This window comes from Pelophylax lessonae (assembly GCF_965119305.1).
Source record: "Pelophylax lessonae genome assembly, chromosome: 2".
In the NCBI taxonomy this organism is placed as follows: Eukaryota; Metazoa; Chordata; class Amphibia; order Anura; family Ranidae; genus Pelophylax; species Pelophylax lessonae.
In genome coordinates, this window is record NC_138769.1 from 263,993,145 (window position 1) to 264,006,168 (window position 13,024).

Consider the following 13,024-nt stretch of genomic DNA (forward strand, 5'->3'; position numbering starts at 1 on the left):
CTTCATCGCTGGACGGACCGGCTGCAGGGCTGCCCGGTTCGGGTGCAGACGGACAATGCCACGGCGGTGGCCTACATCAACCACCAAGGGGGCACCAGGAGTGCCCGAGCGGCTCGAGAAGTGGCCGACATTCTGTCCTGGGCCGAGACTCATGTCCCGGCGATAACGGCGGTTCACATTCCGGGAGTGGAGAACTGGCAGGCGGACTATCTGAGTCGCCAGACCCTGGATCAGGGGGAATGGTCTCTCCACCCGGCTGTCTTCCAGATGTTGTGCGCGAAGTGGGGTCTTCCAGATGTGGACCTGTTCGCGTCTCGCCTCAACTACAAGGTGAAGAGGTTCGTGGCAAGGACGCGCGACCCTCGGGCAGACGCGTCGGACGCGTTAGTAGCCCCGTGGCATCAGTACAGGCTGATGTACGCGTTTCCACCGATTCAGTTGCTGTCCAGGTTCCTTCGCAGGTTGCACTCGGAACGCAGCACGGTGATTCTTGTGGCACCGGACTGGCCTCGCCGGTCCTGGTACGCAGACCTCGTGAATCTGGCGGTCGACGCTCCTTGGCGTCTGCCTCTTCGAGACGATCTACTGTCTCAAGGACCGATTTACCATCCTGCTTTACAGTCGCTGGCTTTGACGGCCTGGCTGTTGAGACCGAGGTCCTGAAGGAGAAGGGTCTCTCTCCAGAGGTCGTTCATACTTTGATCAACGCGAGGAAGTCTTCCTCGGGGAAGGTTTATTACCGTACTTGGAAGGCCTATTTTGCCTGGTGTGAGTCCAGGGGGTTTTCACCCCGCACGTACTCGGTTTCCCGTGTGCTGTCTTTCCTTCAGACGGGTGTCGATCAGCGTTTGGCGCTGGCTACGATTAAGGGTCAGGTGTCGGCGCTGGCCGTTCTATTTCAACGTCCCGTGGCTTCCAACTCCTTGGTTGGCACTTTTATTCAGGGTGTGCGGCATCTGGTTCCTCCTAGGAGGGATCCTTTGCCCCCTTGGGACTTGAATCTAGTTCTGTCTGTGTTACAACGTGCTCCTTTTGAACAGATCAGGGAGATCTCGTTGTCTATGTTGTCCAAAAAGGTCGCCTTTTTGGTGGCGATCACTTCGGCTCGCAGAGTGTCGGAACTGGCGGCTTTGTCCTGCAAGTCTCCGTACCTGGTTGTTCATTTGGATAAGGTGGTCTTGCGACCTAATCCTTCTTTTCTGCCGAAACGAGTTTCGGAATTCCATCTTAACGAGGATATTGTTTTGCCTTCGTTGTGCACGAAGCCTAAACATCCAAAGGAGGTGAGATTGCACTCTCTGGATGTTGTTCGGGCGATAAGGGTTTACCTTAAATCGACTGAGTCTTTTCGTAAGACTGACTCCTTGTTTGTTCTTCCAGAGGGTCCTCGGAAGGGCATGGCGGCTTCCGCCTCTACCATTGCCAAATGGATCAGGCAGACCATTGAACAGGCCTATGCCTTGCAGGGGAAGGTTCCCCCTGTGCCTGTGAAGGCGCACTCTACTAGATCACTGAGTGCGTCCTGGGCCTGCCGTCATGGGGCTTCTGTAGCCCAGGTGTGTAAGGCGGCGACTTGGTCGACCGTACACACTTTCACAAAATTCTACAAAGTAGATGTTCAGGCATCGGCGGATGCTTCCTTTGGCCGCAAGGTTCTTAGTGCGGCTGTTCCATAGGGTCCCTTATTGGGGACTCCTGGCTGTTGGGATAGCTTTTTTGTATCCCCTGGTTTTTTTGTCTTTTCCTGGGTTGTTGCTCCTGTTGAGCACTTATTTTTGCTGTTGCCCAGCTGGTTTCCTTCCTTTGGTAAGGTTCCTTTCTTTGATGTGGAGACTGCGTTGCCTTTCGGCGCGGATGCGTTTCCCACCCCTCATGTTTGCACTGCTTTGGGACGTCCCCATATGTGACGAATATGAAGAGGCGGCGACTGTCGGAGGACGTAAGAGAAAACGGAATTTTTGTAAAATCTTACCTGTAAAATTCCTTTCTCTGAGTCCTCCGACAGTCGCCGCCCCCGCCCCTCTTTTGGGGTTTGAATGTATACTCTACTGCTATTCCACTAAAACTGAGATATGGTTGCAGGAAGTAGGAGGGTATTGACTGAGGGGACCACCCCTTGAGGGTGGGATATGTTAAAGCTTTATTGTTAACATATTCTGTTGCCTAGCTACTCCTTCGGAGCAAAGTCTAATGCCCCATATGTGACGAATATGAAGAGGCGGCGACTGTCGGAGGACTCAGAGAAAGGAATTTTACAGGTAAGATTTTACAAAAATTCCGTTTTTTTCTGCCTAGACGGGAGTAAGGACCCAAGTTCCTTGCTGGGATCTCTGGTCCTGGCATGCTTTTTTAGATCTTTTTTAGTTAGCTTTTTCTCTCCAGTTTTTGTTCCTGTGAGATCTTCAAGCAATTATGCTGGAGCTGGGCGACAGGCTGGATGTTGAGATCCAGTGGTCACCCCAGCCAGCCTACGAGCGCGTGTAGGCCCTAGCTCCGCGCTGGGTCGGCCGCGACATAGTCCCACTGGACGGGGACTGGCCCCGCGAGTTAAACGTCTCGCCAGGTCGCCTACAACCAGTCAGGAAACTGAGTCGCGGCGTCCGTATTGGTCGACAGCCCCCCCACCTCGGTGGAGAGGGGTTCTGTTAGGAGTGGGTGCCCTCCTGTTTCCGGTATGGTGAGTAGAATGTTCCCCCCCCCCTCTCCCCCTGTCGGGATTTGGGAATAGATGCGGGCCCCTCTGTGGATGGTCGGACCCTCATGATCCGGGTTCCCCTCCATCCAGTGACACACTTCACAGATCTCCCCCTTGCTAGTGTGAGTGGTGAGTAAGGTATACCATTCCAGGAGGCTTGGTTTGGGAGCTGACAATCTGAGTCTGTCACTGCAAGGAAAGTCTGCATTGTAAAAACAGCATTCCAGGTGGCTCAGCAAGTAGAGTCATTGGCAGGGGACTAAGGATCCATGACTGATGCTGTCAGGGATGGAGACAGGGCGCCGCTGGCGTTACTGTTAAAACAGTCGTGCAGAGGGGTGATACTCTCAGGCACCTACCTATCGCACGGGAGTCCTCTAATAGCGATGCAGCTGTATCACGGAGCCGCCATACTGCCGCAGGCCGCGCGGGCCGCCATTTTGGCGTAGCCCAATGTCTCCTGCATGGCGGCGGCCATCTTGGACACCCAGCTACCTCGAGGAGTAGCGGTGGGAGTGCTGGAAGGCGTGTAAAGGGGCGGAGCCGCCTCCTTTACCCGGGTAAATCGATCCACAAGACTTCCTGTTCTGTAAGGACAGCGCTGAGAGCAGTTCGGTAGAAGCTTCTGTGCATCAGGTGGTGAGCCCTAGGGGTCTCTCTCTCTCTGTGGGGGTCCGAAGCAGGTGGCACTGAGGGGCACTGTTGCGCTGGGGGATTGCATACAAAAAAAAAAAAAAAGTTTTTTTTCTTTTTGCAATCCTTGTTTGCTGGCAAGTGTTCCTGGATTTGTCATGGACCCTGCCACACATGTATCCCCACCTGATCCCCTCGAGGTGGCCGCAGGACCCTCCAGTTCTCCACTTACTATTGATGCATTGTCAGCGGTTTTGGAGTCTTTTGTATCCCGGGTGGAGGTGGCCTGTCAGACGGGGGGCTAAAAAGGCGACCCCCGCCTACCCCTATTTCGTCTGACACTTCAGATACAGATTCTGAGCCTGTCGCGGCGGCTGCAGGTCCCTCTTCTGGGGCTAGTGCCTCGTATCCCATATACTCGGATAGCGAGGAAGACATTTCTCCCTCCGTTATAGCGCAAAATGAAGCGCTGGTAGATGCACTGATTGTGTCTGTGCGGGAAACTTTAAGACTTGAGCTTATACCTACGGAAGCAGTTGATACTGAAATTGCTTTTGGTACTCGCAAGCCTACCAAGATGGCAAAGGTGTTTCCTTTGCCCAAATGTTTTCAAGATCTAATTAAGGAAGAATGGGTCCGTCCAAAACGAACCCCTGGTATTTCCAAACGGATTGCTAGACGCTATCCGTTTGAAGAATCCCTCCTTAATAAATGGACGGTACCACCGTAGGTGGATTCACCGATTTCCAGATTAAATAAAGCTACTGTTATCCCGGTGGAGGACGCTCCATCTTTTCGGGATCCGGTGGACCGTAAAGCGGAATCTATATCCCGCTCTATATTTTCCCTGATAGGGTCAGCCTTAAGGCCAGTGTTCACCATTGCTCTGGTTGCGCAAACATTGACAGAGTGGACCAAGTTGTTACGCCGAGATCTGGAGGGGAGAAGTCTCCCCCCGGCAGTATCGGACTTGCTGGAGCAGATGGTACAAGCGCTACAGTTTGTCTGTGACGCCGCCCTGGACGCCGCTCCATTAATGGGGCGCGTATCAATCTCGGCTGTGGTTAAAATGCTGGTTGGCGGATCAAGCTTCCAAAAAAGCTTTGACTAATCTCCCCTTTCAAGGGGATCGCCTGTTTGGTGCCACCTTGGATGAGATCATCAAGGGTATCACTGGTGGCAAGAGCACCTTTTTACCACAGACTACTAAGGGGAAAGGACCTCGTCGCAGACGGGGACCTTCCTTTTCCGCTCATAAGAAGTTTTTTCGCTCCTCTGGGGCGGGCGATAAGGCGAAGTCCTCCAAAGCCCCCCCAGGGGGTTTCAAAGGGCGCTGGTCGAGTAAACAAAGGTCTGGCCCTGCCAGACCTGAAGATAAGACCAATACAGCCTGAAGGTGCGCCACCACCCATATCTGGGGTGGGGGGACGTCTTCACCGGTTTCCGGACCCATGGCTCTCCAGGATTCCAGACAAATGGGTTCAAGAGGTCATACGGTCGGGATACAAGATCGAATTTCGATCACTTCCACCGGTGCGGTTCTTCCCTTCCAATATCCGACTATCCCCGGACCGCTTAGAAGCTTTGCGGGGGGCAGTGACGGATTTAATGCAACAAGGAGTGGTGGTCCACGTTCCTTGGACAGAACGTTTTCAGGGGTTCTATTTGAACCTATTCACAATACCCAGAAAAGAGGGCAAGGTGCGTCCAAATTCTGGACTTGAGAGCACTCAATCATTTTGTCCAGGTGCAAAAATTCAAGATGGAGTCCATTCGCACAGTAGTGGCCTCCCTGCATCAGGGGGATTTTCTGGCGTCCATAGACATCAAGGATGCCTATCTTCACATTCCCATTTACGCAGGACATCAGCGTTTTCTTCGCTTTTCCGTGGGAGAGAACCATTATCAGTTTGCGGCGTTACCCTTTGGTCTCGCCTCTGCTCCCCGGGTCTTCACAAAGGTCTTGGCCCCAGTTTTGGCACTGTTGCGACAGCGGGGCATTTCGGTTCTAGGCTACCTAGACGACCTTCTACTCCGTGCAGAGTCTCCACAGGCTCGGTTACTAAACTTGGAGATCACTATGATCTCTTTGGAAAAGTTTGGGTGGCTGGTGAACCGGCAGAAATCATCCCTGGTCCCCACCAGGAGACTGAACTATCTGGGCCTAACTCTGGATACATCCTTGGCAAAAGCGTTTCTCCCGCCGGAGAAACTCCGGAAGATTCAGTCGACGACTCAGTTATTATTAACCGCCAACTGGCCTTCCCTGCGAACTTGCATGAGGGTTCTGGGACTGATGGTGGCCTCCTTCGAGGCAGTACTGTTTGCCCAGTCTCATACCCGGATTCTTCAAAAGGAGATTCTTCTCAAATGGAACCGGAATCCAGATTCCCTGGACAATCGGATCCGGCTGAGCGAACGGACCAAGGAATCTCTGGTTTGGTGGCTTCGGTCACCAATGCTCAGTCAGGGGAAGTAATATCTTCCAATCTATTGGATGATTGTCACCACGGATGCCAGTCTATCCGGGTGGGGTGGGGTTCTCGGCAGACTATCTGCTCAGGGGCTCTGGTCCCTGGAAGAATCCAGGTTACCGATAAATGTATTGGAACTGAGAGCGATCAGACTTTGTCTGATTCACTGGACCGAGCAGCTCCGGGTCAGCTCGGTGCGGATCCAGTCGGACAATGCCACGGCCGTGGCTTACGTCAATCACCAGGGGGGCACCAAGAGTGTCCTGGCGGCCATGGAAGTGGCCAGCATCCTTCGTTGGGCGGAGCGATTTGTTCCAGCCCTCTCCGCGGTATTCATTCCGGGGGTGGAGAATTGGCAGGCAGATTTTCTCAGCCGTCAAGATTCTGGATCAAGGGGAATGGTCTCTTCATCCAGAGGTATTTCACCAACTGTGCCTTCGTTGGGGCACCCCGGATGTGGATCTGTTGGCATCTCGACTCAACAGGAAGGTGCGGAGGTTTGTAGCCCGCTCCCGCGATCCTCTAGTGGACGCCGCAGACGCGCTGGTCGCCCCGTGGGGGCAGTATCAGCTACTGTATGCTTTTCCTCCTCTCAAATTGCTGCCGAAACTTCTTCGCAGGATAGAGGTGGAGGGAATTCCAGTGATCCTGGTGGCTCCGGACTGGCCTCGTCGGGCTTGGTACGCCGACCTGGTCAGGCTGGTCACAGACGCTCCTTGGCGACTTCCTCTCAGGGAGCATCTGCCGTCTCAGGACCGATCTTCCTTCCTGCTTTACGATCGCTGGCTTTAACGGCCTGGCTGTTGAGACTCAGGTGCTGAAGGACAAGGGGTTGTCAGCTTCAGTTATTCCTACTCTTATTAAAGCGAGGAAAGCGACTTCCAGAAACGTCTATCATCGCACATGAAAGTCTTATATCGCGTGGTGTGAATCCCTTGGGTTTCCTCCACGTTCTTACTCGGTGACCCGAATATTGGCTTTTCTGCAACAAGGGGTTGAGCAGAAACTGGCCTTGAGCACTATCAAGGGTCAGGTTTCAGCATTAGCAATCTTCTTTCAGAAGCCTCTGGCTACTCATTCCTTGGTAAGGAATTTCATCCAGGGGGTGCGACACCTGGCTCCGCCGGTGCGCGCGCTTTTGCCGCCCTGAGATCTTAATTTGGTGTTGTCGGTTCTTCAGAAACCTCCCTTTGAAAATATTAGGGAGATTCCCTTGCTTACTTTATCCCAGAAGGTGGCCTTTCTGGTGGCTATCACTTCTGCACGCAGGGTGTCAGAACTGGCCGCATTGTCCTGTCGTTCCCCATATCTGGTGGTTCATAGGGATAAGGTGGTTCTTCGTCCAAATCCATCCTTCCTTCCTAAGGTGGTTTCAAGATTTCCATCTAAATGAGGATATTGTGCTACCTTCCCTGTGTCCTAAGTCCAGTCATCCTCGGGAGTTTGCGTTACACTCCTTGGATGTGGTTCGGGCGATCAGGGTGTACTTGACTACTACGAAATCTTTCAGTCAGACGGATTCACTGTTTGTGATCACGGGTGGCCCTAGAAAGGGGTTGCCTGCATCTGCCCCGACTATCTCCAGATGGATCAGACAGACGGTGGTGCAGGCTTATTCTATTAAGGGTCGGGTTCCTCCGTTCCCTGTTAAGGCGCACTCCACTCGGGCGCTTAGTGCTTCCTGGGCCTTCCGCCATCAGGCGTCAGTGGTTCAGGTTTGCAAGGCGGCTACCTGGTCATCGGTTCATACCTTTACAAAATTTTACAAAGTTGATGTGCTGGCATCGGCGGATGCCTCTTTTGGCCGCAAGGTTCTGCAGGCCGCTGTTTGAGGAGACCGGTGGTCTACCTCGAGGGTTTTTTTCTGTTGGGTTTTCAGTTGAGTCTCATCCTTTTGTCTGATGAGCCTTTAAGACTTCTGGTTGGCACCGGTTGGGCCTTCTGGATTGGATTTTGATTTCCGTTATCCCACCCCTCATTTGTGGCACTGCTTTGGGACGTCCCTACTGATATTAATCAAAGAGGACTGCGTCTGTCAATGAGCGACAGAGAAAATTGGATTTTTGACTTACCGTAAAATCCTTTTCTCTTAAAGCGGAGTTCCGGGCAGAGAAACAATTTTTTTCTGAACATACCCCCGGGACAGTCAGGGCTAGCACATTCCACAAAGGCTAGCCTCTGATCTGTCCCGGTTCGCACTTACCTGTAAGAAGAAATATTTACTTAGAAATTTTCTTCCACAGCGTTTCCATCTCGGTTGTGGGCAGCTGAAGCCGGCGCGGTCCTCTTCTCTGTCTTCTTCCGCGTCTTCGTGTCCCAGAATGCACTGCACCGGCCCCTCTCGTCACTTCCGGTGCGGCGCCGCATTCCTAAACAGCTTCTGGGCATGCCCAGAAGCTGTTTAGCAGGGGAATGCGGCGTCGCCCGGAAATGACGAGCGGGGCCGGTGCGGCGCATTGATTCCTGGGAGCTATGACGTTTAGCTCCCAGGAATCATCGCGAGGCAGGAAGTGACGGGGTGAGCCTCGGCGCTGGAGGAGGAAGCTGTCATAGGTGAGTATTTACGATCTTCAATAAAAAGGTGAGTAAACAAAAAAAAAAAAAATAACCATCCAATTCCTTTTCAGGTGAGGCATACCTAGCGGAGGGGCACAAAAAAAAAAAATATTTTTTGTGCCCGGAACTCCGCTTTAAGCTCATTGACAGACGCAGTACCCGCCCCTCTGTTTTGAGTTGGGTTAAATTCTCTGACACTGCTTTGTGACATAACTGACATCCTGTAGCAGGGAGAGAGAGGATATACCCTCTGGGACTGCCCCTAAGGTGTGGCCAGAACATTTTTCCTGCCTAGTGTCCTATTCCTGTAGGGGGCAGTATAACCCTACTGATATTAATCAAAGAGGACTGCGTCTGTCAATGAGCTTAAGAGAAAAGGATTTTACGGTAAGTCAAAAATCCAATTATTATACTCGTGTGGTATGGTGCGTGTTCCAATGAGTTGGCTGAGGCTCCTCTGACTCCTGGGTGAGACCTCCTGTCTCTTGACTCCCCTGAACCCTGGATGAGCATTTGTCTTCCATACTGGAAGCTGTCTCCAACCTGGGAGCCCTGAGCTACACTCAGGCTTGACCCTGCTCTCCTGTGTACTCAGACTGCAGGCACCTGGTAAAATCTGGACACAGGATTGAAGGCGCCATCCCACCCAGTATACCTTTCAGCGGTGGCTGTAAGGTTTGTTCTCCATCCCAAACCCTGGTGTCAGTTGGTGCCATATTAGCCCCCAGCACCGGTATCCATACTGTTAACTCTCTCCATACACATTTGCATGTCAATAGGGCCAAAAATGGGGGATTGGGATACGGACTTTACTGGTACCAGACTGGAATAAGATGCTGTATACTAATATAATAAAACATCAAAATTTAATACAAATTACATAGAAAATTGTCAAACAATGCATCCGAATAGTCACAAAATACAGATACGCGATATATATGTGTGTGTATGTGTGTGTGTATATATATATATATATATATATATATATATATATATATATATATATATATATATATATATATATCAAAAAATAAAGAAGTGATGCGCCAGATAAACACAAATTAATATTGCTAAGTGTCCATAAAAACAGTCCAAATAATGCCGTGTTCAAGTGTCCATAGTGTTGGTAAAGGAACCGTAATCCCGTGAGAAATGCTATCAAACACCATATGTGTCAAATCCCTCCACCAGGAAGATTAGCCTCTCACCTCAACATGGGACCCAGACGGGCCAGCATTAGCCTGTATGCAAAAGACACCAAGGGGATAACTCTCCAGCCTCTCACCTCCGGAGAACACAGGGACATATAGTGGAGATATATAAAGAGAAAATCTAGTGCTCTCTGTTTTAAATTGTTGCAAGCTTTATTAGAAGATACAAGTGTTACTCACATTCTTCAGGCACTCAGCCGTGCCTGCTTGTATGGCATAAGCGTGAAAGCGGTACCCGGAAGACAGTCGGCGTCAGGCGCGCAGGCTCCGCCCCCTATACGCGTTACGTCAGAGCGTTCAGCTAAGTTGACTTCTTCGGTAGGGGTGGAGTCTGCGTGTCAAGCCTAGCCTTATAACACCTCTACTAACTGTGTTTAACTGTCTAGGCAATTCGCCTGATATACCACCAACATATTTTATGGTGCGCACTCCACATCTTGCACCTATTACCTGACCATCGTTGCTGAGTCTGCTCAGTTTATGTAAATTATGTTATTGGTATTGAACAATGGCCTTAGCATGTAAATGTACATAATCTATCAACCTATTTGGTCCTACTGTGGAACTTAATCTTCTCTTTATATGAATAGGATTTCTCTCTTAAACCAAGATTAAAGGTCCTGAGGAAGCAAATATGTGCGAAACCCGACGACCTCTTGTATGTTTATATTGAGAGATTCATATATTTCGCGTAGCTGTATTTTGTGACTATTATGATTCATGGTTTTTAACAGTTTTCTATATAATTTGTAATAAAATTTGATTTATTAGTATACGGTGTCTTCTTCCAATCTGGTACCAGTAAAGTCTGTATCCCTTTCCCCCCCCCCCCCTTTTTTTTTTTTTTGTCCCTACTTGTGTTTGAGCCAATCGAGAATGTGGTACCATTTTATTGTTTATGGGTGACATGTCAATAGCAGTCAAATTTAACTACCCCCTTCCTGCATTGGTGGTCAGTAGAGGTCCCCCTCTACCCAGGCCAGGACTTGTACTGTGGGAGAACTCCACCTACAGTACAGTCTCTCCAGTGCTGGGCGCTGCAATACAGAGCATTCCAGTGCTCTGCATCCTGATGCCACTTGCCTAACCATATGGACCTTGTGTTGAGTATACAGAAATGCACACTGTACACCCCAGGTACCTGGTACTCAAGTCCTTTGTTGTAAAAAAACTTGTGATCAGTGCTGTGCAGCAACTCATTTAAAGTGATTCTAAACCCTCTGTCACACCAGTACGACTTAAGGCACGACTTACGATTTACAAATATTACCTGAAGTAGCATCTAATGCAGGGTTCGACAATCCCCGTGCGCCAGGTCGCATTTGCGACTAGAATTAGCAACCTGGCACCTGGGGTTCCCTGCAGGAGATGTCCTGTCGCTTTGCGCCCCCCCCCCGAGCGCTCGAACTACGGCATCATCCAAAAATTGAGGCCCCCGGCTTTTGGGCCTTCTTCACAGAGATGCTGCCAATGGGGAACTGGCAGCCTCTTGTGGTGGCCGGGAGTATTACAACACGCAGTAACTAGCAATGCAAGGAATTTCTACTGTTGGTTTTCAATGCCTGCCCTTCTCCTTCCCAAGAGGTGGAGAGACGGAAGTTTTTGCAGTCTTCATCTGGCGCCCTTTTGTTAAAGGTAAGTGTGCAGGGAGTGTGGTTATTTGATTTTATTTTTAAATCCCATTTTACACCGCTCTCTCCTGGAAGTTGAAGGATAATGTGTTTTACATATTTATGCACTTCTGCAAAAGAGTGTTGGGGCTCTTTCACACGGGCGTTCCGATCAGATCCCTGTCAGTTTTTTAGGCGGATCTGATCGGATGCCCCATTCAGCCCTATGGAGCAGCGGATGTCAGCGGTAACATGTCCGCTGACACCCGCTGCCATCCGCATCCGATCCTGTCCGTGAAATCCGGACAGATGGAAACCTATTTTCCATCCGTCCTGGGGATCGGATTGGGTGGGATCGGATGAGAGCGGACAGGCAGTCCGCTCTCACCCGATTCCCCATAGAGAGCAGCGGGGCTCTGACACCTCCCTCTCCGCACACAGGGCGGAGACGGAGCTGTCATCCGCCGGCTCAGTGGGGATCGGCGGATCGATCCCCGCTGAGCAGAGCACTGTCCGCAACGGAATGCGGACTGTGTGAAAGGGGCCTTACTTTAAAAATTGCATTTTGTAATCTCCTTGCAATGTGTTGATCTTTTTGTTTTGCATTAAAATCCCTTATTCACAATAAGAATCTTTTATGGAAAAAAATAAAATAAATTATTATTTTTCATCATCTCCCTGCCCTGCCATGCCACACAGCCGATGGCCCCTTTCACACTGGCTTTCTGATCAGGTCCGCCTGTCAGTTTTTCAGGCGGACCTGATCGGACCCTTCAGTCTCTATAGAGTGGCAAGCCATCCGATCCTGTCCACCAAAAACAGACGGATGGTGGTTCTATTTACCATCCGTCCAGTGAATCGGATTGGATGGCATCAGATGGAAACAGACGGTCCGTTTCCATCTGATTGCCCCATAGAGGAGAATAGGCTGCGTCTGCATAGCAGAGCGGACAGGACCTGTCATCCGCCTGCTCAGCGGCGATCAGCAGAGAGATCCCCACTGAGCATGCGGATTCTGCTTAGCGTAGGCACCCGTGTGAAAGGGGCCTAAGGTGGCATATGTTACTCTTGGTCACTGGATCTCCTATCGCCCCAACCTTGTGGCACTGTTTAAATTTAAGATCGGTTATTTTCGTCATTAAAAATAAAGCTTTGTTGTTAAAAAAAAAAAAAAACTGGCTCCTAACTTTTTTAGCTGGCTCCTAGATTCCAAACAAATTTGTCAAGCCCTGATCTAATGTGTTTCTATACAATTTCAAGTAGTACGATTTGAGAAGTAGTTTGTGTATTACTTTTTTAGGACTTCAGCATGATTTCACTGCCATAGACTATAATGTAAATCGTGCTGCAAATCTTACCTGTGTGTAAATCAGCACTACTTGAGCCCTGAAAGCAGTTAAATATGAACCCTGCTAGTTAAACTTTTGTTCATAACATTACTGTTTCTCAATGTGACATGGACAGCCCCTTCTATCAAAGTAGCACTGTAGTCTTATCGTACCCGGTGTGACCGTAGGCTAAAGGCAGAAGGTTTTTTTTTTTTTTTTATCATTCTATACGTTAAGTTAAACCTGTGTGCAGCAGCCCCCCTAATACTTTCCTAAGCTTCATCTCGATCCAGTGATGTTGCACGAGAGACTCGGCTGTTTGGGACTCTCTCGCTTGATTGGCTAATATACACAGCGGGCGCCATTGGCTCCCACTGCTATCAATCAGTAAGCCAATAAAGAGAGGGTACCGGGCTAAGCTGCAGCTCCGTGTCTGAATGGACACACAGCAGAGATTCTGCTCGGGTGCCCCCATAGCAAGCTGCGTGCTGTGGGGGCACTTAAGCAGAAGGGAGGG